Source organism: Apostichopus japonicus, chromosome 23 (genome assembly GCF_037975245.1).
Source record: "Apostichopus japonicus isolate 1M-3 chromosome 23, ASM3797524v1, whole genome shotgun sequence".
NCBI classification, from domain to species: Eukaryota; Metazoa; Echinodermata; class Holothuroidea; order Aspidochirotida; family Stichopodidae; genus Apostichopus; species Apostichopus japonicus.
In genome coordinates, this window is record NC_092583.1 from 8,327,018 (window position 1) to 8,341,523 (window position 14,506).

General features: G+C 38.3%; 1 protein-coding gene and 1 long non-coding RNA gene across 2 annotated transcripts in view; both read right to left on the bottom strand.

Moving 5' to 3' along the window:
- LOC139964540 (sialate:O-sulfotransferase 1-like) overlaps positions 1-14,506 on the bottom strand; it is a 44,489-nt gene that overhangs the window by 24,313 nt on the left and 5,670 nt on the right. The gene's annotated exons all lie outside the window — the stretch shown is intronic.
- LOC139964546 (uncharacterized) lies at positions 6,947-13,442 on the bottom strand. The gene is made up of 3 exons (XR_011792004.1): positions 12,555-13,442; positions 10,872-10,939; positions 6,947-10,196 (listed from the first exon to the last, which is right to left on the bottom strand). It is a non-coding gene; the product is annotated as an uncharacterized lncRNA (long non-coding RNA).

The window sequence follows — 14,506 nt, forward strand, 5'->3', positions numbered from 1 at the left end:
CATTCATTTTTAACATGTTCTATACTTTCTCCCTTCTGATCATAATGAGAAGGTTACTGATTAAAATCTTTAAACTAATTAGTATGCCTACAGGAAAATCAAACCAAAACAATATATTTTTGTTAACACAATATGAGCAACATTGTCACATAAAGTTACGACATACTTCACCAAGTGTCGTAGCACACAGGGGAATCTGAGGATAATCTAAAAAAAAAATGATTTTTTTTTTTTTCATTTCGGAACCTTAAAGACCAGTGCTCTTATGTGATATGAGTCCCACCCAGTATGCAATGCTCCTTGCTTTGCCACTAACTGGAATGATTGCAGAAAAAGGAAGAATTTTATACTTCGTTGGAGTGACACAATAGCTCATAATGGAACATTGGTTGTGATCAGCCTATAGGGAGTTGTTTAAGAAGTTATGCAATTAAAATGCTTGCAGGAAATTGGCAATTGGTATCTAAAATAAAGGAATCAGTTTGTTTTACTATTAATCAAACCACATTAATTGGCAATCAGCACTACTCCTACAAGACAACATTGAATACAACATAAGGGAAAACACAGTTTTGAAGAAAAACCTTGTGGGTGAAGGGAGGGGGAAGCACCTCTATGATTGCAATAAGATGTAATTTAATTTTCACACTTGTTTTATGTGAAAGCACTGACAGGATGTTGACAAAAGAATCATTCTTATCACTTTATGTACTTTCACAGAGGTAACTGCATTTTGAAACGGCTTGTCACTCTTGACTGTCCTTAATTTGCAGAAACTATGTCAATGGGTATTACAGAACTTGAAAATCATTAGTTCATTTAAGATGGAAAATGTTAAGTTGAAGTTTAAAGTTAAAGTGATTTTGAAGTAAGAAAGTACAACGGTTAGTTATCAAAACCTTTACCACCCTAGTTAGTTTCATGTTTGACATATAATCCAACGCTGCCAATATATAAATGTCGTCTGAAGACGTTTTTTTTTTTTTTTAAATTATTTTACGTAATATTACCTTTTTATAATATCTTGTTTGTTATAACATCTTATTGTACTTTTGTAACCTCCCATTGTTTTTTTTTTGTTTTTTTTTCATATAACCTCCTATTGTATTTTTAATAACCTTTTTTTTTGTGTAGGTATTTGGGGATTATTTTCAACTGTATTTATTTACTTATTATCGTTTTTTTTTTTTTTTGTGAAGCGCTTTGATACTTTCTGTGATTTAGCGCTATACAAATGACGTATTTACTATCATTATTATTTATAATGTCTCCTTCTGTTTCATTCTTCATATTCCTTGAAAAGCTGTGTTCTTAAATATTTGATGATTAAGAGGGAAATCAATCTGGTTGTGCCATAAATACAGTCCTTTATTTATAATATGTTGTGTCTGATAATACAGTTCCTTAATTCTGGGGAATCCGACCTGACTCTTATAATGGTGTTTACATTGAAGCTATACTCAGGCTTCTCATCTGACTCTCTCGGAGAGTCAGGCATTGCTTGACTCTTTTCATGGGATAAAGCCTGGACTCTATTGAAACAGACACTATGATCACTGTTGTCCTGACAGCGCAAGTCGTTGAGCTATCTAAAATGGTAGGTATAGGACATGTCAATTGAAAAGTTTTCATCTTGCCTTTTGAACGTGACCAATTGAATGTGTATGGAAATGAAGCAATCAATTATCATACATTTGAAACTGAAAGGACAGTTCCAGGTGACCTAATTAAATTACGACCGCGTTACTCCTTGTGTGCAGCCATTCATGTATAACAATATTCTACATAGATTGTCGTGTTTAGTATACCAACAACGTATAGGCGCCAATGTAGGCTATATATTGTGTTAACATTCATAGCCGAACAACTTTCCAGTTCTAAGATATAACTTTCACTATTATGATCACATGTTATAGGGATGTAACTAACTGAAAATCAAGCCACCCTCCGCCCTCCCCATTATTCATGCCCATTCATGCATAGGCGTTATTCTTTATATCGCCGAGTACTCACATTCGCGATGTATGTTACTATAAAGTTGGTTGTATGCAAGGGCGTAGGAACCGCCAGTGAAAAATATGGTGGGCGGAAGTTTCATTCCGCCCCCCCCCCCCCGCTTCGCAAGTCAGAAAACCCCTTTTTCATTTCCAAATGAGAAAAAAATCTCATTTGGAGCACCAAATTGCATCTAAGGCGAGGTGAAAATGCAAAATTATTTACAAAATTGAGTGAGTGGGTTGAAGTGTGCTATATTGCACCAAATTGCACCTGAGACCACCTGGTGCAACACCCCCTCCCCTTAGACCCCTCACCCAGGCGGGCCATCAGTCGTATACATTTATATGTATAGACAATTGTGTAAAGGCATTATCTTGCAAGTGTAAATCAATGACAATATCTCAGTAACTACAGTAACCTAACCCAAAATAAATCAAATTGAACTAGTGGAATAGAAAAAGTAATATTATTCTGACTGAATATTAGTAAAAATAAGGTTGGGCGAAATGACTATGATGGTTGGGCGAAATGACCATGCTGGTTGGGCGAAATGACTATGATGGTTGGGCGAAATGACCATGCTGGTTGGGCGAAATGACCAGGCTGGTTGGGCGAAATGACCAGGCTGGTTGGGCGAAATGGTTGTTGGGCGAAGTGACTAGAAAGCATCTCACGTAGGTACTTTGTTGCTTTCACCAGGTAGCTGTTACTGAACCCTTGGTGTCACAGGGTGATATAGAAATTGATATCGTTATTTGATGCTAAAATGTCAGGAATGACATCTGTACCATGTCCGTGTTTAATAAATCAGTATAACTCCCTCCCCCGGTTTGTGGACTTGACTTACATTAGATATTAGGTCTCTGGACTCACTTGATCAGTTGAAGCTTCCTCTTAAAACTGATCTCTTTCATATTGTTATTAGATGTTTCTCTCTGTCTTTCTTAATTGTAGTACAATATCAGCGTTACTGGCCAAGTGAACGATACCTACATGACTGGACGTTAAAACTTAAAGTTTCATATAATCTCTGTACATTTGCAGTATCAGAGGCTAGCTGTGTAACCATCTTATTCTGAGCCTGTTATTGCGCCTACAAGACTATCCTGGTGTGCTGTCCGCCCAAAATATAACACATTGAACAACAGAAAAGTTCTCACTAATACTGCATGCACTCCACGAGCACTACAACATACTGCGTATTCGCAGTCAACTGCAGTTCTCGTTCTTTTTGTCTTTACATGTAAAGCGCCTTGAGCAACTTTAGTTGTATTCTGCGCTATATAAGACTCATTATTATTAACACTTGATATAGTCATTTTGAATCGTGAGCTGGGACAAATTTGCATACAGTATTAATGGTGCAGCTTAGCAGTCGCTATCTGGGTTTCACAACCTGCTACCGAATGTTTCCAATGTGTTTGCTTGCTTTTCATTGTGGGGAAGGGGGGATTTTACAGCATTCTCTCAGCATGTCTAACTGTTTCGATAATAATCTTATTGTAATACGCTACACTTCGATTACATACCACATGTACTGGCGGTCATTACACTTCTATATATCATATATATATTTACAACAAACATGCTCACTAATTTCAATGAGTAATTGTCGCATAAAAATTATTTATTAGTGCAGATTGTCTTGAGGCATTTGATTGTTTCCCACTAATTACCAGTTTATCTAATATATCTAAGTGAACTCGTCAAAAATAACAAAGGTTGGTGCAAATTGAAAGTAATTATTTATAAATACGTTTAGCAATTCGTACCTGCAAAGTCATAATTTGTGTTAAATGTATAGCCACTGGTTATGATGGGGTTTAATGCTATATGATTTTGCACAGGCCTAAGATGAGTTATCCATTGAATGACACAATGAAGATTTTACGAGTGATATATTTTAGTTTTGCTTAAAGCCTCAATTAAGAATCAGACATATTTTTATACATATTTTTATTTTATTTACATATACATACCTTTAAACTGTATTTTTGTACTGCATCGGAAAAGACCAAAAGCTGATCACCTTACTACTGTCTCGTTGTAAGCCGATGTCGAATTTACATTTGCTGTTAAGGTTTTGAGCCAGTTAACAAGTGACCTCCTATACGGAAACCTTCCTTTATACTTTATGATTACGTTTGGTCCCACAGACAAACAGTAGTCATATTTGCATGGCGATCGCCATTGGGTTCTCTCTGACACCTATAATAGTAAACAGTTCTTATATAGCGCAACTTACAATACTGTCTCGCCGCGCTGTACAAAAGAAAGTGTAAGATATGTACACAATATACAATAAGAGTAAACAACAATTATAACAATGGAAACAGGTGTGTCTTCGAAACAGTTTTGGACATCTCCACAGACACGACATTATGATATATGGTGGGTCAGGTACTCAATAATTTGCAACACCAGTGAGTAAACCAACTATGTATGGGATTGTTAATGACCCAATTAACCAAGACAAATGTTCTCTTTTTATCATTTTTATTATGCCTTAAAATACTGTTCTTAAAGTTCTCTGCTGATACACACCGAAAAGGGGAATTCAAATGAAATCCTGTATCAACAGTACAAGCCTCAGAGTGCCGTATCTGGACGTGTAGAGGTAAAGGAAAATTACAAATTCTCAACCAAGTCCAAACCATGAATGTGGACTCTACTTAAGAGGGCCCATTTCTACTGTTGCACCATCAGTTGATCCCATACTAAGCCTCTGGTTCCGGTACGTATGGATCAAAACACCATCAAATATATAGTTATTTTGTTGCCGTTTCCTTGTTCTTCAAAATCAACGGGCTTACTAACTCTTTATGGCGTTAAGGGCCTTTAGTGTCATATCCTGGCACATATAGAGCTGCTTTCCGAACCCTATGAATGATTTTCCAGAATAAGTCCAATCATTGAGCATGCACACACTACTTGTGCTTTGGAGTACCAGCAGCATCTATTGTAGTCATATCTATGTTCCCCAACAAAATGAGGTGATCCATATATTTAATTTGGATAATTGTACGGCAATTGTTAGCTCGTTAAACATATGCAATATATATATATATATATATATAGATATATATATATAAATATATATATATATATATATATAATATAATATAATATATATATATTGAGGCAAGAATAGTGGTGATTTTATTATAATACTGCAACAAAATATATTACCGCGCGTGATATAAACACATGTTCAACCTATTAGTTTCTGCAACGTTTAACATGAAGTTCCGAGATAACTGTTGACTTAATACAAATATGGATGGCGTATTATGGTATATAAATAACGAAGACATATAGTAGCTATTCAACAGTGTTTGATGAACTCCTTCGACGTTAGCACAGTGCATTCCTGGTGTATATAACGGGATGCAGTGGTGTGCACAGGTGCGAGGGACAAATTGAAAACTGATCAAGATATTGGACTGAACTTTCTTGAAAGGGCCTGAGGCGAACAAAGGATATGATAAAGGAGGGAGCTTTACTTGGGTCATTTTAGTCGACTCCTATATTGGAGGTGGTTAGTGGGGTCCACCTCCAGAATAAAAATGAAAGTTGAAAACGTCAAATGGTGCATTCTGAGGCTTCATTGTTATATACAAGATATACAAGATGCTAATCATCTATAATTATAAACTTCCAGAGTAACCTGACTGATTTAGGTAATGACTTTAATCTTTATAGGAGAGCTAGATGTGCATGAAGCATTTTATAAAAAAAAAAAGGATGCTGCCAAGTGGTCATTGAAACCAACTCCCATCTATGGAGGCCTAGAGACCTCCCCTTACCCCCTCCCCACACTTATCAACTTCCTGCGTGAACAGGTTTATCAGCAGAGCCTCAAAACAAAAGTAATCGTTAACGTACATTTATTTTGGGAACTTTTAGGGAAGTACAGCTTCGTCTGAGGTTCTGAAAAAATGTATATGTATAGACAAATAGCGACCAACAACGTCTGTCACTAAAACACAAAGAAATAAGTCCTCCACGAAATCACAGATCTCATTCCAAAACTGAATATATGAACTTTGACCGCTGACGTTATGATAAATAATAAATCGCAGAAGCAGATTAACCCATGGAAGTGACGTTTTAAGTATACGATATGAACATTCAAGTCTGACATCTTATATACGACGGAATTTAAGTTACCTTTCATATCTGAACGTAACACTACGTATATATATATATATATATATATATATATATATATATATATATATATATATATATATATATATATATATATATATATATATATATATATATATATATATATATATAGAAGTGTATAAAATGTTCCAAGTCGAACACGACAGAGTGCTCAATACCGCGTTATGAAGAAGAGCGTAATGTAAATTTTGATTTTTGCAGCCAAACCTCTACTCAGAGTTTCATGCTTACTAGCAATCGTCAGGAGGTGTACTAAAAAGCTATCTCTCTTTCATTTTAGTCTTGTCTTTATTTTGGGGGTGTTTTGGTTGGTGTCTGCAGCTTGCGAGGATTTCAGACCTTTTGTTCAGGAGATTAGGGCTAGAATGATCTATTATTGCTAGCTTCTCGGCCTGGCAAAGATTACAAGAACCTGAGCTGTTGATCAATGTGTTTGATCTCCTGACAAATTACTGTATCCAACACAAAATGTAGTTTTAACACGTGACCATAGGACCGTGTCCATCAAAATGTGATGGAAACGCTTCATATTCTCGAAAACTCTTTCTCGTTACTGTTGGATTTCTTTTGAGTGCAACATTGGATCATAACTTTATTCACAACAGAATAAGTATACTGCTGTGTGTGTTGGAGAGGGGGTGGGGTTGGGGGCTGTATGTGTAGAAATATAGATATAAAAATGAAGATAATAAACAATACATGAAAACAGGAAGATCATTCTTCAATTTGATTTTTTTTCATTTATTCATTATTTAATGTCAATCTTACCCAATTCGAAACATTGAATATTTCATTATGTTCCAATCATAGCAATTTGAAGAGCGAAGAAATTATTTCTGCAATAAAAATTTATTTGCTATACTTTTGTGAGACGTTAATTTGGGAAGAAACGATCACTCCATGAAACGTCTCGTTCAGAGAGAAAAATAATCGTTGTGACGGAGGTGTTAGTAAAGACCCGAGCTGATTTTGTAACATATGTACTTATGTTATTTGATGTTAAAACTGATATTGAGCTTCATCCGTCTAATCTTGCTGAATCCGTCTTATCCTGCGGCATACGTCTAATCCATGTAACCCTGCTCTAATCCTGCTGGAAATGATTCTCCAAGAGCGTTATCATGGCATCTTTAAAACATCTTGAACGAGCCGTCTGTCTTCAGAGTCTGCAGCGTACAGTTCGTACTCTGTTATACTCAGTGATGTAGGACATTACCAGAACAAAACGATACAGAACATAACGTACGTAAAAGGGTACAAATAGAGTCAAGAACCTACAGCTGTCGTTAGGCAGCTTTTTTTAAAGTATTGCGAGCGACGCGAAAAAAAGAGGACGCTATTTTAAAACAACTGGCCACTCGGATTCCTTTCGGTTCACCGCCACAGATATTTACTGTAATAACAGAGAGAAATGCTCCGACAAATTCTGATGGATTTTATCTGACGACGTGGCTTCCTCTTTGATTATGAATCGGCTTAATATCATAGAGCTGATGAAGATGGATCGTGGTTTTTCAAAGTTCTTTGGATATATGTTCAGGGTACCCGCGGAAAAGCCATCGGTTTGCTAACAATTGCTGTGACCTCTAATCTGGATAAATGGTCAAGGTAAGACGGAGAAATCCTCTAAAAGTTCTCTTGTAGACTTATATACAGGAAAAGTATAAAATTGCTCTGTCTCTGGGAACGAATGACATCCCAGTGACGTCATTGTCTAGCATTGCTTCCGCATTAAATATGACGTCAGTTCCTCCTTGAGTTTATTCATCGTTGGTCTCTGACGAAAATCGCTATTCGTGCACATTTTGCCAATCGTTTCCAAATATTTAGATCGGTCTCCGGCCATCCTAATGAAGATCTTACCTAATGAATAAATCTCTGAATATTCACTGTATGGCAATAACCCTAGGACCGCTTCCGGGGCGATATGTGCGGACCTTTCAAGGACCTCACCTTGCCTCTCTGGTGTGAGATATTCGTATTTTGGTTTATGAGCCGTGCTTACTGCTCTTCCGAAATCGATGATTTTGATATATGGATCTTGCCCTCCTTGAAGCTCGGGCATCAACATGATATTGTCAGGTTTAAGGTCACAGTGAAACATTCCTCGTGACTGAACATCAATGAGGGCTTTAACGATGCTCAGAGCAACAAGAAAGATAATATCAGCAGAAAAGATCTTTTGCGAATAGCGGTTTTAATGGTACATGTCATTAGAGTGTCTTGGTCACCGATAAATTCTTGAACGACACCAGGAACCCCGGTGTTCCTCACTGCTGGTACAATACCGAACAGTTATGGAACGCACTGTAAACCGCGTAGTATAGTCAACATCTGTACCTCCAACTTTGCGTCCTGTCAAAAGCAATAAGTATGTTAAAAATGAAGAATCATTCAAGAGAACGTTATTACTGAAAAATGACTTAAATAGGTTGATTTGGTTTGGTCAGACCTAAGTTATATGGTATAGTCTCTTCCCGTCATCGTTTAATACTTCAATGTAGGCCTCTCCCTATAATTTAGACAAATGAACGTTCAATATCTAAGTTCGAAATCTAGGATACTAGTCCAAAGCTTGCAATGGGGTGTTCACCTTCCCCTGATAAGACTTTCTGTGAACTGTTTTCATCAGTTTGTCTGTCCAAGCTTCTTCTTGCTCCATATCTGATTGTGTCTGCGTTTTGTAGCTGCAATCTTCGAGAAGTAGCACATTTAACTACGATACGTCCAACTACTTCTCGTCCAACCGAATTCACAGACGGTCGGACGTTTCTGCATCACCATTTGTTACACTGGATACCTGTGCAGTGTGCTCTTTGATTTCTGGACATGTATTAGGTACTTCCTCCGAGAGAAGATCATTTCTTAATACCGATGAATGTCGCGAACCCTTTGCTTGGCGTCCAGTTGCTTTAGTTTGTGCTTTGGTTGCGCTCCGGTCTTACTCCACTTCGTTCCTTGAGCCCGCTACCGACCGAACTACTCGTGAACCGTCGCCATCTTCTTTGTTCATCGCTGGCTTTGGTTCATGAGCTGGGACTAGCTCTCTCGACACTGGAAATGGTGTTAGATTTAGAGGTTGCTCACGTTCCTTTTGCGATTCTGGACGAAGAATGTGGTTTAATGCGTGTTGGGATGATTGGCTGGATGCTCCCGTTACACACATGTGTATTGCGTATCTTGACTAAGTCAATCGCTGGTGTAATCTGGCTGACGTCATAATGCTCTGGGGATTCGATTGGTCTTTGTAAAGCTGCATCGTGCACGAAGATAACATTTTTTTAACAATTGAAGTTAATATTATTTTCCTGATCTTGAAGCTTTAAACAGGATGGTGAAGGCTGGGGAGCTGATGATTGAACTGTCTCACGGCAAAGAGATGGCAGTATTTGTAAATGGCGTTGATCAAACTCCTGGTCCAGCCCGACGTTGTGGCATGGCGTCTTTACTTGGCACTTTACAAAAGACTTGATGAAGGATTTCTGCCGCTTAATTGTTTCATTCAAGGATTCTTGACCGTCTGGTGAAAGAGACTGTAAAGTATGAAAGCTGATCGACTTTGCATATTTGATGATGGTCGAAACATCTTTCAGATCGATACCACGTGACTGGCATCGTAGTTTAGTCGTCTCTGATCGGTTTGTGAGACGAGGGCGCCCCTTATTTACCAGGGGGTTGGTGGGCTGGATAAGAGTGACCTCTCTGTTCTTTGGAGAGGTCTGAAGCTTTCTTGTGCTGGAAGATGTTTTTACCTTCCGTTGTACCTTCGATATTGCGTTTCGGGCGACTTTTTTGGAAAGCTTTGCGTTGCCAAGGGTGACGATCTTTTCCCTTGCCTGTCGGTCACGTGACTGACTCTCTGCTCTAAGCTGTTTGTCGATTTAGTGATTGACGTTTTGGCCGCAGATGAAGGTCTTGGTTCATACTGGTACGAAACTTCGTGAGTACTAGATCGAGAATGGCCACAACAGTTCAAGGTTGAAACGACCTTCTTCCAAACCGAGCGTCTGTGCAGCAAACAAAAAGAGCAGTTAACAACTTTTTACTGAAATATTGTCAAAACAAAAGTATATCAAGAAATCAAAGTTAAGAAAACATTTTTGTGTTTATTGTTCATTCATTCATTTTGTGTTGTGGGTTGGGGATGGCACATATTTCACTTGCTGTTACTTTATTACAAGTAATTGTACACTGCAAGTAGTTCATGGTATTTGATAATAGAGAAAGTGGCGACAATTACAAAAAGACCCTCCAAGGAATCTTTCATGAACTAATTTTCATTTGTTAACAACAATATGACTGATAAAACCAACCAGGGACGCAACCACCAATTTTATACTGGGAAATGTGGTGTTATGTCGTCCACGGGGTAAAGGATCTAAGTGAAGGGGGTGACCCCAACCCCATCCCTCCCCATTGAGATATTTGAGGTAATGGAGGTTGATTTGATACTAAAGAGTGCTACATTTTGCAAATTTGCTAAGTGTTGTTAAATGTTTAGTATTTTCGACTGTTTAGGTTGTATCGCACATATAAAATATATATCTATGTACTTTACACTATGCCTTTTTTCTTCAAATTAATTTTCTGTCTGCCAGTGGGAAGGGGAGGAAGGCTGAGTGTACGTGATTGCGTTGCGCGGCTGGAACCAATATATCTATGAATATTCATTCAGATGATACCTTTCAAGAGCAGGCTGGGTTTCCTGGTGGTGGTGTTCGTTCATATGTCTGGATAACATTGTCATCGACTAAAAGTTACAAAAAGAATTAAACAATGATAATGAACACATTTATTTGCTGTGTATTGTAATTTCTATAAAATATACATATTATTTTTACAAACAAGAAAGGTCTCGACCAGTTGTATTTATATGCTTATATTACATTATTATTAACGTCTTACCCCCTGTTAGGTATTTCCCTGCTTTGTTAGTGCGCTCCCATTTTTGCTCAATCGGCCTGCCAAAAATATCAGTACTCAGCAGGTTTGTCGAACTGTCGTGCACTGCACGTTTTCACACTGGCTGCGTAACTTACCAAATTTATGTTAAGCCACTGAAATTAATCTTTATTGTTTACGCGGACGTTGTCATCAGAAACAGTCGATAATGGGGTTGAAGTCGGGAAAGTTGATGTCTTAAGAGAATGTACGATTTGTGAGGCCTAGAGCGGTCATATTCACTCACCGAACAACGAATGTACAACTTGAAGAAAGTACTGTAAGACACAGTTAGAGCCAAATAAAGAGTTTAACTGATGGTCGTCTAAGCAATTGTCATTCTTCGTGTTTGTGTGACGTGACCGTAGAGACCGTAGAGCGCCCTCTACCCCAAACTGGCTCCGAGCCCAAGAGCAGTTTCACCCCCCCCCCCCAAAAAAAAGGATCGGAATGTGGGTTAAAAGATTTAGAAATAATGTATCAAGGAAAAATGTTCAGTGAACTATCTGATATACGTCATAGAAATCTACGTCTTAGGGGCAACCCCCTTGTCGAGGGGCGTATGGAAGGGGAGGGAGGTGAGTGGTATATCACCATACGGAAATGTGGTGGTCGTGCTGCCATGTACCAATATGCTATTATGGCTGTGGTAGGCCAAACCATTTAATGTTGAGGGTCGGTGGCCCTGTCTGCCTTCGTGGCTATGTTATTGTTCGTGTAGGCATAGGCTGTTATCATAGTTGTTATAAACAAATGGAAGTGATGTGTAATTCAGCATTTGCACATAAATTTAAAAAGTGATTTTTTTTTCAAATTTTTATAAATATCTACAAATAGGCTAAGTTTCTTATGCCTGTAGAGTGATATTCTATACGAAGATATGCATGCCGTCCATGTAGCTATTGTCCGTTTAGCAGGTTCGGTAAACTTAAACTTTAATTTCTAAATCAAAAGTATAAATCCGTATATATTCTTGCTGATTAAAGCTTTAACGTGAAAATCGCTTATTCTAGCGGCCCCAATACCGCCCCCTCTCCCTGTTCTTTCCCTGCTATGTAGGTATACTTCCCATTCCAGTCGGATCGCTTAATCTTAATGCAACATTGGAAGTTCATTATAGGGTCACAGCCTTTTACCGCAAAGCATGGCACAGTAAACTCTTGGGAAGGCTCGCGACCACTATTTCTCACAAAAGGTTAATAAGATTTGACTTACAATCTTTCTTTAGATCAGTTAAAACATTAACATTAACCTTCAAAATATAATTAGACTGACTTTTAAAATTAGAATTTGACATGATATGCCCCAACAAAAAGCACTTACATTAGGTCTAGAACTAAATTTTGTTGCTATATATTTAATGGTTTGAACTATTTTGTAAGGTACAAGTTTACAAAATAAGTTTAGGTAGTTTCCGAACTTACCAGCAATATGAGATAAAAGAATATGGTTCCAGATTCTGGAAATAGTTCGCTGTATTCGCTAGGTTAAGCAAGTACTATGTGTTTGTGGTGCTATATGCAAGTTGAACTGAACATCATGTTACCAAAGTATCCATTCTTCTCAGTAAACACTTGTGTGACGTCACGAAACAACGCACAGCGCATCGTTACATCAGCTGACGCAGAGAGGCTGTTACAGCGCCTTCCGCGCTATGCAATGTCTTTGTAATCGAGCACTGACTGTGCTAAACACATGACTTCTGACATTTAGTTCAGCGCGTCTGACCGGAGATTTTCACAACGTGTGACTGCGTGTACGCGCTAGTTGGCTACATCATATACGAATGCGTTGTTTTGGTAAAATATGTTGAAAAAAAAACATGCGTGTGCCAGCGAACGAGTGCAGTGGCTTCATCTGTTTGTGTGTAAGAAGTATAGAAGTCAGGAATCAATAACAATTGGTTATCAAACGATGAGCTCTACAATGAAACCAACCAAACACTTTGGTCATCCATAGTCGCACATAGAAGATTTAGATTTTTTGGTCATGTAGTAAGACTTCCGGAGGACGCTCCAGCAGCGACGTAGCCAGGAATTTGAAAGGGGGGGGGGAGCACTTTTTGCGATTGATATGGATTTTCAAAGTTGTAGGCACGACTATCTGAGCGGAGCGCCACCATCGGTTGGCGCGGAGCGTACAAGAAAATTTTTGGTTTTACAGGAAACAGGAAACAGCCCTTCCCGAATGTTCATTCTGGTTCCCTGGCCTCTTGCTAACTTGAGAAACGTCATTCAATATCACTTTTATACCCAAAAAACAAACGAGTTAAAATAGTACGTAATTCAATAATACATAATGTATTAAAATTAGCAAGGTACACAAGGGCGGCGGAAGCACTTTTAATCTTGGGGGGGGGGGGCACCGACGTCAAAGGGCACTTTGCAAAAATTCGATTGGACTGATGCAGCCTGATATTTAGTACCCTTTATAAATCTTATTGTATTTTCTTATTTGCGTATACACATCACTCCATCAACGCCCCCCCCCCCCCCCCATCTTAGCAGTCTTACTTTTCAACTTCTGATACTTGTAGATACAAAGATAGGCCAGAAATGTCTTTGATACAACCATAGCCAGTAATTGTCTTTGATAAAACTGTAGCTAGTAAATGTTTATCGAAAAGGCTGTTTTGGAACTTGGAACGCCGATCGTGACAACAACAGGCAACAAAGTGCTGCAGCTCTATACATATAAAGTCTGTTAATCAACGATAGGTTTATTTGACTGTGGAATGTTCTCAACTGAAATTTTATCTGCGTAAATGGGTTCTTAAGTAGATGTTAAAAAACTGACAAGATCGTATCCTAGTCTTTTTCGGTGGGTAGAGTATTGAATGAAACGGCACGCGATATGAATGACAGCCTAGATGACAGAAGAATAGGTCACCTAATTTAGCCATAATCTTGCTACGTTCATTTCAATAGTTTTTCCTGTCTAGACTCTTAAACACGTCCAGCAAGCTTATGGATTTGAATTATGGGTGTTTTAATAAAAAAGATAACTTGGCCAAAAAAAGTGTAGGCCCGGGCCTACAGTGCTACATACTGGCTACGCCCCTGATAAATCTAAATTAGGATTAGATCTCTTATTGAAATATCGCTGACTTAATAAGGTGATCAAGAGTACAAGTTTTATGTAGAAAAAGGGCACATTTTTAACCTGAGGAAAAGTGGGGGGGGTACTTGCCCCCTGTGCCCACCGGTTCCGCCGCCCTTGAAGGTACATGTACAGAGTAGTCTTACTTACTTTTCAACTTCTGATACTTGTAGATGCAAAGATAGTAAGATAGTCCAGAAATGTCTTTGATACAACTGTAGCTAGTAAATGTTTAAGTTAGCCTCATAAGAGAAGGCGAGAGCTATCCGACGATTGC